This window comes from Sorex araneus, chromosome 1, assembly GCF_027595985.1.
Source record: "Sorex araneus isolate mSorAra2 chromosome 1, mSorAra2.pri, whole genome shotgun sequence".
Taxonomy (NCBI): Eukaryota; Metazoa; Chordata; class Mammalia; order Eulipotyphla; family Soricidae; genus Sorex; species Sorex araneus.
The window spans coordinates 210,432,557-210,445,823 of record NC_073302.1 but is presented as its reverse complement, the minus strand read 5'-3'; positions in this window follow the sequence as shown (position 1 = coordinate 210,445,823).

Below are 13,267 nucleotides of genomic sequence, written 5' to 3'. Positions count from 1 at the left end.
GGTTGATGGTGATGTTGTGGCAGGCGAAGGAAGGAACGGAGCCAAGATGGTTGGTCTCACTTGCAGTTTATTCCAATCTTCCCTCTATACACTCTCCGTCCTCTATACACTTTCCAGCCCCCTCACCTTCTCTCTGAACCCCTTTTATTGAACATGGCCCTTCCAAAGGGCACAATACATTGATGTCACCAAAGGCACCAAAAGATCTTACAGGAAGAACATTGAGGCAACATAATTCTCTTGTATCTGCAGGCTGTTAATCTAGGCCCCTGGAAAGAAGATACAAAACCAAAACCAAAGCCTTCATTGGGCTGAAAGCACTCGGATTTACATCCCAAAGACCAGGCTGGGCTGCAGCAAGAAATCTACATGTCAATTACAAACTAGACAGCACCTGAAATTTACATCCCAAAGACTAGGCTGGGCCAGAGCCTGGAATCTACAATGTCAAGTCAAGCCTGGCTAGCACCTAAGATCTGCGGGTCAAAGATCAGCTAGGTTTCTGTGACAAAAGGTTTCTGTGACAAAACTCCAGAAGGCAGCTGGAAAAGGGGAAATATTCCAACATCATACTAAGGGAAATAATCCATTTAGAGAAGACAAAAACTGCATGTTATAATTTATGCATAAAACATAGTAAAAGGTTTTGAGCATAATCCTATAGTAAATAACTGATAGCTGGAAAGTAGAAAATGTTTGTTCAAGGGTGTAGAATTTTAGATACAATATTATTCAGATCTGAGAATCTAATGTAAAGCATAGTGAAAATAGTTGCAACACTTTTGCATAACTGAAATTTACTTAAACTAAAAGTTAAACATTCTCTCACACATATGCAAAGGTGAATATGCAAAGTGAGATATGTGTTAACACAATGGGAGGAATTCTATCACAATATTATGTTTATCAAATTATCACACTCTACACTGGGAGCATTTTTTTAACTATATCTCATTGAGCCCAAAACAAAAGATAGTTTCTCAAAGTAATAGAATTTCTTATTAGATTTATTTTATACAGTATAAAACAAAGGATAGCTCAATTATTTTCCCAAAGTAAAATGATGAAGGCATAACAATGTTCTCAATAGTACATTAAGATAGTAAGTAGATAAAAAAAATAGCCACTGTATCACTGTTATCCTGTTGATGATCAATTTGCTTGAGCGGGACCAATAATGTCTCCATTAATCCCATTCTTGAGAGTTTAGCAGACTCTCTTTACTCGTCCTTCCCAATGGTGATGCATTAGAGGCTCTTCAGGGTCAGAAGAATGAGACCCATCATTGTTACTGTATTTGGCATATGAATATGCCACGGAGAGCTTACTAAGCTCTCCCCCGTGTGGGCAGTAAATTCTCGATAGCTTACCAGGTTCTCCAAGAGGGAGCACTAGGCTATCAGGTATTAGATGTTAGACCTTGGTGCAGCCACACACTTCCGGGAGCTTGATTTTATAGTCTCTGGATGTTGGCCATTGATGGGATTACACTGTGCTGGGGGCAGTGTCTGGGTATGACCGCCTAGCTACTGGAAAATGAGGCATCTGTGTGAAAGAGGCCCAGTCCCAATCTGAGCAGCCTTGGAGATCTCATCCCCTGGTCCTGCACATCTGGGTTCCTCTGCCTGTTCCTTCATGCAAGAAGCTCATCTGAAAAGCCACAATGTCAAAAAAAGGGGATGCAGGATGTTGGGCAGGGAAGATGTAGAGAAACAAATAGTTTTTTAGCAAACGCCAAATACATGGAGGAAGGGTTGAAATAATGTCAGTTACTTCAAATATCACCCTCACACTAGGACAAGCATCACTAGAACATACATATAATCAGGTGGGTTTTCCTGAGAGCTCACATACTGAAACTTACTAAAAATTTTCTAAAATATGATGATAAATAAGAGTTAGATAAGTATTCATTTATTCACACATAATAGAGATATTTTTCTCTATTGCACTGTAACCTAACTCTTGCTGAGAAATTTTACATCTCCTTTCTCTTGACTAGTCTACACATTGACTATTTTTCATCATTTTTTTCTCAGTAGTCCAAGTAGTAAGGATTTTCCACATCTATGATGGAAAAATTAGTTCATCTGTCAAAGATACCTGCCTAGTCACTATCTAGTCACATAAGAAAAAAAATATCCTTTTTCTATTTTTCATCTATTCTTTCATATATGTATATATGTATATATATATTTATGTCTATATACCTCTGTTTATATGTATATATGTATATATATATGAACTTAAACAACAAGGTGAATTTTTAGTATTTTTTTTTTGCTTTTTGGGTCACACCTGGTGATGCACAGGGGTTACTCCTGGCTCATACACTCAGGAATTACTCCTGGCGGTGCTCAGGGCACCATATGGGATGCTGGGAATCGAACCCAGGTTGGCCGCGTGCAAGGCAAATGCCCTACCAAATGTGCTATTGCTCCAGCCCCAATAAGGTGAATTTTTATTGTGCAAAAGGATAAAGTTTATATATTAACCTTGTAGAAAGCGTATATTAACCTGGTAGGCATTTTAGGGTAACATATAGTTTTTGAAAATTACGTTATCTTCTCTAGTTTAATTTAAGTTTTATTAAACTAGCATTTGCCAAATGCTATATTTTATTTCTCTTCTCATTTTTAGCATAAATATATGTATTGCATAGGATATGTGCACAATACATGTAAGCTTCATATACATATATATGTATATATACATATATATATATATATGTATGGGCTGAAGCTATAGCATAGCGATTGGACGATTGCCTTTCACGCGGCTGCCCCTAATTCGATTCCTCCGCCCCTCTCAGAGAGCCTGGCAAGCGACCAAGAGTATGGAGCCTGAGAGGCAGAGCCTGGAAAGCTACCGTGCATATTGTATATGCCAAAAACAGTAACAATAAGTCTCTCAATGAGAGACATTACTGGTGCCCGCTCGAACTAATCAATGAGCAACAGGATGACAATGACAGTGACAGTGATACATATGTATAAGAAATTTAATCCAATGATAAAAGCACATGTACTATTGCCAATGTAGTTAACTATTAAGATACATTTTATAGAGTCCACTTATTAATTTATTAAACACACATATAAAGTTCATAAAGTGTGAAAATTATTTTCTAAAATATTATTCTTTAGTGACCAAATAATTACTTTTCCAAAATAGTAACATAAAAAGAAAATACACTATCAATAAAATATGTTTCAAATGTGACATTAAATAAAATAATTCATTATACACCATCATATATTTCTCTTCCAGATTTGTCTGATTATTGAACCTACTTTTCCTTTTAATTAACTGGCTTCTTAAGGCAGTCACTAAACTTTCTATGTCTCAATTTCACATATGTAAATATGTAAAATGAATTTCAATATTACTATGAATAACTCAAAATTATTTTCCATAGTAACCCTTATTCCCATTTCAGAAAGTTGAGACTCCTTGGAGACTTCAATGTTTGTAGAGTTATCATTGCAAGAGACATTCAACTAATACTTACAGATTTGGATTATTTTAGGTCGTTTGCAATTCCGCAAAAAAAGTTATCATCTAAAGCAATACAATACAATAGGTGCTTGTGGCAAGTGATTCAAACTTTTTTGAGCCATGTCAACAGAGGACAGTAGAATAGTCCTCTGAAAAAAAGAAAAAAATTGTGTAAATGGACAGTATACCAAGGTCATTTGTCTTGGTACTGCTGACATTGGTTCAGATTCTGGCACCATGTGATTTCCTGAGCACTGCTAGCTATGACTCCTGGCCACAAAGTCAGAAATAATCTTTGAGCACACCTGGGTGTAGCCCAACCTCCCTCACAGCATCAGAGAAGTACAAGTGTCTAACACCCTGATACTCCATCTCCATTAAAGGAACCTCCATGCTAACTTTTTTCCTTGACTAAGAGCTGCTAAGCATATATTTTACGGAATAATATCACTGCAGGTCAATAGATTCTAAACAGTTGAACTTTGGGAATTTTTTCTGTGTAGGGTGAGGAACGGGGTGTGGGGACTGGCTTTTTGATGTAACACAAGAGATGCTTAGGGGTTACTCCTGGCTCTGCACTCTGAAATTACTCCTGGCAGTCCAAGCGGGGCAACCATAAGGAATGCTGAGGATTGAGCTGGGGTCAGCCGAGAGCAAAGCAAATGTCCTACATGCTGCACATCTGCCCCTGCATTTGGGTTTTTTAACCTTCATTTCTGATTAAGATTTCTTTTCCTTAGCACTATTTTTACCTGCTAGATAGTCCCTCTTCTCCCATATTGTGGCAAGAGTATGTAGGACTAAGAAAACATTTTTATAATCAGTATAGATGTTTAGTCTAAGCCCTTCAGCCAATTGGAAGGCAATGGTGAGAGCAATTATCACTGTAGCACTGTCACACTGTCCATTGTTCATCAATTTGCTCGAGTGGGCACCAGTAACATCTCCATTGTGAGACTTGTTGTTACTGTTTTTGGCATATCAAATAGCCATGGGTAGCTTGCCAGGCTCTGTCGTGCTGGCAGGATACTCTCGGTAACTTGCTGGCGCTCAAAGAGGGGTGGAGGAATCGAACCTAGGTCGGCCGCGTGCAAGGCAAACACCTTACCCACTGTGCTTTGTGCTGAAATTTCCTCTGGCAAAGTTATAACTTCCTGATCAGACTCACACCGGCCTATGCAGCTTCTTGAGTCCCGTGGTGAAGGAGGCTATTTCCTCAGCACAGCAGGTATCAGTCATCTGGGTTATCCAAGAGACTGTCTTTTAAATCAATACTAGATTAAATTTGATCCATTATTTCTATGCAAATATTTTCTGTACTCAGTATCTAAGGGAGGAGATAAGAACTGCAGGATCAAATATCTGACAAGTCCTAAATGTTATTTCAGGAGGCTCACAGGTCCTTGAACTTTGTCCATTGAGAAAGTACAGAAATGACCTGACCTTTGCCCTTTCACCCCATTGAGATTCAAGGATGAAATTTCTAGGAAAGAAATGTTGCAGAAAGATAGATAGGGATCCTTGGACCCTCTGCACCTAAAGACTTTGATTCCAGAGATCTAACACATTCGGGCATCCAGCGCAGCATCTAATAGCAATGCACTGGGACTGCAAACTGGGCTACAACTCTGTGCTGCCGGGGGGTGGATTTTTTCCTCCCCACCCTGTCTTCCTGCATGGAAAATGGCGGCTCGGCGGCACCCACGTGGCAGGCGCCATCTTCTAAGACTCCAAACCCAGAGGTATTCGATTTTTACACTTGGGGCTCCCAGGGACTCAAGGGAAGGGGGCGTAACTGGCACGCCCTCGGCCCAGATAAATCCGGAGCCACTGAGTGTGAAGCGGACCCTCTGCGCCTAAAGACTTTGATGCAATTTCTGGCAGGATTTTCCCTAGACTTTATACAGAAATCCAAAACCACGTGGATGCGGCCACGGCCACGCGACTTAACATTTATAATTGGCAGCAATGTGAAACGGTTCCTTTTGAACAGGTCTGACTTGGGGGGAAACTCCAAATAATAACAGTAAATTTTTGTTGAAATATTGAAGGTTATTAATGTAGCAGCCAATTCTCTGGACTGTGAACTAAGCAAAAGCCCCACGCTGGCTGACGCGACGTGGCGTACACCATACTATGAGGCGCGGGAAGGGGGATGAGGGGGAAAAAAAAAGGGAAAAAGGAAAAAGAAAAAAAAAGAGTTATGTACTGGTAGCAGTGGGGCTACATATCTCATCATTTCCAGCAGTGGAAAACTAATTATCAAATGCTTCCTTGGTAGTAGGTCTGTCTCTCTTGGGTGGAAACTCCAACAACTATAGTGAGTTTTGTGTTGAATTATGGAATGTAATCAAGGTAAAGAGAAAATGGAGTGAAATTCATTAGTTATACAGTAGGGGTATGGGGTGGGGGTGGGGGGTATACTGGGGTTTTTGGTGGTGGAATATGGGCACTGGTGAAGGGATGGGTGTTTAAATATTGTATAACTGAGACATAAACCTGAGAACTTTGTAACTTTCCACATGGTGATTTAATAAAGAGTTAAAAAAAAAGATAGATAGGGATCCTTGATAATGAACTACTTTGGGGAGAGGGAGAGTCCAATTTAAGATGAAATTTACAGCCCTTTTGTAGCCTTAGGACATGAAGAGCACATCTCTTCAAGAGGCAAATAAGGAGTTCTTTGGAGATGCAAAAACAGGGTGCAGCCCAGAGAAGGGTGGACACCCTCAGAAAAGGAGAAAGGACAGGAAAATATAAAAGTCTGATAAGAATATGAAAGAACCATCAAGAGTCAAAGACTTTCCAAGTGACAATAGTCAGGTTAACTTTAAAGAGAACTCCAGGCCAAAGCAATTTGGAAAAACTGTATGTAACATTCTCCCAAAGCCATCCTGTCCTTTAGTTTGTTTTGTTTATTTTTCTCCACTCTGGAGAAGCCCATTTTATCCCTAGAATTTGATCATTCTGTTTTGCCTCTAGTTGTTATTGACCCCCTTCCATCTCCCCTACCAAGTGTTTAAGTGTAATTGGAAAAAAAAATGTTGCAATCTCTTGCCTTTTGATTTTGTGTCCAGAGCAAAGTAATTCCAGGATCTTATCTCTTTGCTCCATATATTTCTCTCTCCTGCCCCAGCCCTGCTCCTTTGTCTGCACTCTTGTGTGTGTGTGTATGTGTACTTCATGCTAGCTAATTGTACTAGAAATATATATATATATCATATATATGTATATATGTTTATATATACATATATATACACACATATAACTGTCACTATCACTGTCACCCCATTGCTCATCAATTTGCTCGAGCTGGCACCAGTAATGTCTCCATGGTGAGACTTGTTGTTACTGTTTTTAGCATATCGGATATGCCACGGGTAGCTTGCTGGGCTCTCCGAGAAGGATAGAATAATCGAACCTGGGTCAGCCAGCATGTAAGGCAAACACCCTACCTGCTCTGCTATTACTTCAGCCCTATGTATACACATATATATGATATATATGATACAACATATATCTGATATATATGTGATATATTTGACATATTTATGATATGTATCTGGTACACCCATATATATGATATATATAGCTACACACATATACAAATACATATATCAGAATATTCTGTGAAACTCACATCCAGCGTGTTGGCTTCCTTCACAAATTTAACTCCTGGGATTACATAAAGAAACAGAAAAAGGAAAAGGAAAGCCAAAGGGGGATTGAAAGTTAAATCAAAAGCAAAGAAAAAATTAAAATACATGCAATTTTTAAGCGAGCCCTTTTTGCATTGTTCTATTTTATTTTATTGGGCTGGGCAGTTCAATACCTAGGTCATCATTGAAATGCCACGCTTTCTTGAACCCAGTAATATTGGACAAATCCAGAGAGAACACAAGCAATGCTGAGGAAGGCCATGAGTGCTGGGATTGTGGTCAGGAACTCATACATTTGAGGCATGGACTTCATCTGTTTGAAAGTCCAGTCCAATTTTGTGGGAAATCCACCTCTTTTTGGTGATTGGATGGCACTGGAAATTTGGTTGTAGGTGTAGAAAGTCTTATTCCCCACATGGAGATATCAATTTAAAGAATTAAGATTCTGCTTAGGTTAAATTATTTGAGAAGGGACACTGTTGGAATACAGCTCTAAATGTTTTAGTCTTAACATTGGTTTTTCCTTTCTCCCTTGCCACAGGGAGTTTAGGTTTTTCAGGTTACACCCATCACAGGGCTCCCAAGTCACTCCCATTCCTTTGCTTGTCTATAACCTCTTTTTCTGTGCTCTGCTTCCCCAACCAGTCTATTACCTTTCCCCCCAATCAGACTCTGTTAACTTGTAAGGTCAGATCCTTCTAAGGACACTAGACTTGTATTCATAGGTGAAATATTGTTTATCTCCTACTCCTATGACCTTTTGCATAGTTTACTTTAAAGTGATGTCCTTTTTATATAGACACAGGAAGACAGTTAATATTATTATTTTGTAGTGTGGAAATTAATTGACTCTGAAAAATATTCACTCCTGGGCATATGCTTTCTTAAGCCTCAGTTGTGCTTAGTTCCTAGCACCCCAAAAGTAGGGTCCTGACGAGGGAGTGGATGGAAGCTGTGAGCTACCCTGGCATCAAAATGGGCCAGGCCAAAGAGCCATAATACTTAACTATAAATTAAGAGCATGATCATAGACAAATTCTGTCATGATCCAAAAAGTAACTACTAGATTAGGACCCTTAGATGATTAAGAAAGATTGATCTGCTCTGAGTACTGTTGTCTGGAATCTATAGTGAGATGCCCCAATAGAGCCAGCCTACAAGCTTAATGTGTATCTTACTGTGTCCATACAAAATGACTAATATTATGGATATTTATGTGTTTGTTGAACTCAGGAAAGGAAAAATATACCCACAGATGGTATTTCTTGCTGAATGAAAAATTTTCCTAGAAGCTTCTCCTGAGGAAGGACTTTACCTCTGTTGATTGTATGACCACACCTCTGTGTAATTGTTAGCCCAACCCCTCATGATTTAGGATTTAACTAAGGCTTTAAGAGTGTGCACCAGGGAAGATCTGGAAGAGAATCAGAGGAGAATGGAGATGGAATTAGAATTATTTGCAATTGATACCAACCAGCCTGGCCCTCCTTCCCTCCTTCCCTCCTTCATCTTCCTTCCTTTCCTTCCTTCCTTGATCCCTCCCTCCCTTCCTCCCTCCCTCCCTCCCTCCCTCCCTCCCTCCCTCCCTCCGTCCTTCCCTTCCTCCCTCCCTTTCTTTCTTCCTTCCTACCTTTCTTCCTTCCTACCTTCCTTCCTCCCTCCCTTCCTTCCTTCCTCCCTTCCTTCCTTCCTTCCTTCCTTCCTTCCTTCCTTCCTTCCTTCCTTCCTTCCTTCCTTTCTTCCTTCCTTCCTTCCTTTCTTCCTTCCTTCCTTCCTTCCTTCCTTCCTTCCTTCCTTCCTTCCTCCATTCCTTCCTTAATCATTCCCTTCCTTCCTTCCTTCCTTCCTTCCTTCCTTCCTTCCTTCCTTCCTTCCTTCCTTTCTTCCTTCCTTCTTTCCTTCCTCCCTTCTTTCTTTTCCTCCCTCCCTCCCTCCCTTCCTGCCTCCCTTCTTCCTTCCTTCCTTCCTTCCTTCCTTCCTTCCTTCCTTCCTTCCTTCCTTCCTTCCTACTTTCCTTCATCCCTTCCTTCTTTCCCTGCATCCCTCCCTTCCTTCCTTCCTTCCTTCCTTCCTTCCTTCCTTCCTTCCTTCCTTCCTTCCTTCCTTCCTTCCTTCCTTCCCTCCTTCCTTCCTTCCTCCCTTTCTTCTTTCCTTCTTCCCGTCCTTCTTTCACTCCCTCCCTCCCTCCCTCCCTCCCTCCCTCCCTCCCTTCCTTCCTTCCTTCCTTCCTTCCTTCCTTCCTTCCTTCCTTCCTTCCTTCCTTCCTTCCTTCCTTCCTTCCTTCCTTCCTTCCTCCCTCCCTCCCTCCTCCATCTCTTCCTTCCTTCTTTCCTTCCTCCCTTTCTTCTTTCCTTTCTCCCTTCCTTCTTTCCTTTCTCCCTTCCTTCTTTCATTCCTCCCATCCTTCTATCCCTCCCTCCCTCTCTCCCTTCCTCCCTCCCTCCTCCCTCCCTCCCTCCCTCCCTCCCTTCCTTCCTTCCTTCCTTCCTTCCTTCCTTCCTTCCTTCCTTCCTTCCTTCCTTCCTTCCTTCCTTCCTCCCTCCCTCCCTCCCTTCCTTCCTCCCTTCCTTCCTTCCTTCCTTCCTTCCTTCCTTCCTTCCTTCCTTCCTTCCTTCCTTCCTTCTTTTCCTCTCTCCCTCCCTTCCACCCTCCCTCCCTTCCTTCCTTTTCACTTTGACCATCTTTGCATTAAAAAAAGCAGGTAGCAGCCAATTTTGTTAAGAATTGTCTCGTCTGTGAGGGTTATTTCTATGTAAGTTTAAAATAAGAATTCAGGGGCTGGAAGGATAGCATAGAGGGTATGATGTTGCCTTGCACGTGATTGACCCAGGAGCACTGCCATGAGTAATTCTTGAGTGCAGAGCCAGGAGATACCCCTCTGCATCACCGGGTGTATCCAAAAGCCCAAAAAAAACCCAAAAGAATAAGAAAGAGAGAAAGGAATTTATTTAATATATCTGTGTAATCTATTCTACATGATCAGAAAATAACTTCATAATCATTTAAAAGAAGTCTTTTAAAACATTCTTAATCTGATAAAAGAAAATTATAACCTATGAGACCATAGAAACTAAGTAATATTTAAGCTTTGATAGAAATGTATAAGGAGGAAAAACATATTTAATCAGCACATATTCTTGTTGATTATTAATAGATTCTATTTTTAGACATTGTTATGAGTCTAAACTCAGCACACTAATAAAAGAAAAGGTAATATACAATCTTTATGAAGCAGTTGAATTCCAAAATTTTTATGTGCTTCTATTTGAATCTATCTTCACTCCCATTCTTTCCCATTCCAGTCATCACATGATGTTCTCAAGGGCAGCACTGAAGAGTTTCGGTGAAATGGTACCACCTTGCCGCACCCCTCTCTTTACATCAATGATCACTTTCTTGTAGAATGGTGAGATCCTGGTGGTGAATCCACAATACAGCTCGCAGAGGATTTTGATATATTGAGTTTGAATGCCCTGTTTGACCAAGGCTTCAATGACCGCCTCAGTCTCAGCAGAATCCAGAATCGAAGGCCTTCTTTAAGTTGATGAACGTTATACAGAGCGGCATCTTGAACTCTCTCGAAACTTCAATGAGTTTGGTCAGTGTGTGGATATGGTGGATCGTGCTGAATCCTCTTTGGAACCCGGCTTGCTCACATAGTTGTCCTTCGTCTAGTGTTCTGCCTATTCTATTCAGGATGGCACGAGTGAACAACTTGTAGACAACAGACAACAGGCAGACTGGACAATAGTTGCCGATGTCGTGGATGTCTCCCTTCTTGTACAACAGAATGGTCCTACTGGTTTTCCACTGGGACGGAACCTTGCATTCAGACAGGTAGCGTGCGAAGAGTCGGCCAGTATATTGATGAGTACTGGCGGCAGATTCTTCAGTTGTTAGGGTCTGACCTTGTCCGGACCGGGTGCTGTTCATATCTTTACCAGCGAAATGGCGTATCGGATTTCAGAAGGGAGAATGTTGGCAACGACATATCCATCCTGCTGAATTTGGTATGTGGGCAGGTGGACATAGCTGTCAAAGAGATCCGAGTAGAAGTCGTGAGTAATTTTTTCCATTGCCTTTCTGAAGGATGTGATAGATCTATCGGGACATTTTAGGGCAGTTATCCTGGTCTTGTAGTTGGCGAAGGACTGGCGAGTGTTGCGAATACTTTTCCCGGCTTTTGCTGCACTGGCCAACACTGCAGCTCTTCTCTCTTTGAGGTCTTCTTTAATCGCATCTCTGCACAGCTTTGTGAGCTAGGATGTTAGCTTGTGGTTGCCTGAGGCTCACACCAAACAACGTTGATGAATGAGTTCCTGAAGATAGACGTTTGGCAATTACACCAACTCTGCTTCGCTGATGACATCGTTCTCAGAATGCCAAACATTAGCCAAGTGGCACAAATGCTGGCCGACTTTGACCTCGAGTGTGGAAAGGTCGGATTGCAGCTGAATCTCAACAAGACGATGTTCATGAAAAACAAACTGGTCCCTGAAGCTCAATTTGCTCTCAGTGGAACGAACATCTCCAAATGTAGCAGCTATGTGTACCTGGGTTGAGAAATCAACATGAGGAATGACGTGGTGCAAGAACTGCCTGCGCAGGAGGAAGAGAGCAGCGTGGAATGCATTCAAGGGCGTCGAAGAGGTGGTTAAGAGAATGAAGAACCTCTGACTCTGGGCACATCTTTTCGATTCCACCATTCTTCCTGCACTAACATGCTTCAGAGACCTGGGCCCTCCACAAGCAGAATGAGAATGCTATTCGGGTATCCCAAAGAGGAATCGAAAGAGCTATGCTGGGAATATCATGTCTCACTCAAGTGAGAGAAGGAATCCAGAGTTCTGACCTCTGTCGATGGTCAAAAATCAGGGATGTTGTCTCATTTGCCAAGGCATCAAAAATCAGATGGGCCGGTCATGTAATGAGATTCAGAGACGACTGTTGGACTAGAGCTGTTACAGATTGGATCCCACGGGACGTCAGAAAACCTTGTGCTCGCCCTCCAGGTAGATGGTCAGGTTTCTTCGTCACATCTCTGAATGAACGATTTGAGGCTCTTTCTGTTCCTGGAGCGAGCAGGTATCATTGGGCTACACTAGCTCGTGACAGGGACAAATGGAGATGTTACTGGCACCCGCTCGAGCAAATCGAAGATCAACCGGACTACAAGTGATACAGTGATATTTGAATCATTTTGGAAAAAAAATCAAATACAACTTAGAACTGAGTGTCTGTACTTGGGTTATTTTCGTTATGGAAATATAATGCTTTTTGTACATTTTGTGCTAATTATTCATCTAGTTTTATTAAGTTAAAATATTCCCTGAATTTATTACTATATACTACACATTATTCTAACTGCTAGAGATGTAACAATGGGAAAGTAGCAGTAAGAGTTGCTATTGATTGTTGGGGTCTCAGCAGTTAGCCTGAGACTTTGCCCAACCCCCCTGCCCCTGGACGCAAGAGCTGGCCTTGTTTACAGGGGCCCAGGGCTTGCTCCAGCACTCCACACACAGGTACTCTGTTGAGGAGACAATGGGATGAGGGGCGTGACAGTTAACATTTGCCAGAGCTAGTTAAGCTGGTCCTGAGACTGGGAAATACAAATCATTAATTAGTATCTGTACTGACCATAAGGAGAGAAGCGTTACACATGCGTTGAATGCCACCCCCCCACACACCCCTGATCCTGTGCATAAAAACCCTTGTGTAAGAGTCAATAATGGAGACCTGCATGACCACTAGGTTCCCCCGTTCTGCTCGGTGATGTTCTTTCTCAGTTTCTTTCTCCTCGGTGGCACTGCAGGAAGACCACAGTGAGCAGAGGGCCAGGGCAGGGGCTTCTCCCCTTCCCACTCCCTCTCCCATAGGGATTCAGTTCGGCAACTACAGGGGATCATGCTCCAGTATGCTGGGGTCAACTGGCCTGGACCCCGGTAACTGTTTATTAAATGAAATTTTTGGAAGTAATAGACAAAAAGTAAAAAACAGTAACCATAAGTAAAATTTTCTTGGCTGATTGAGTTCTAATGAGAAATATAGGGACAAATAAAAGAATAGCAACAAAGATCAAAGGAAGGTGTGGTTGCATGGGGAGACAA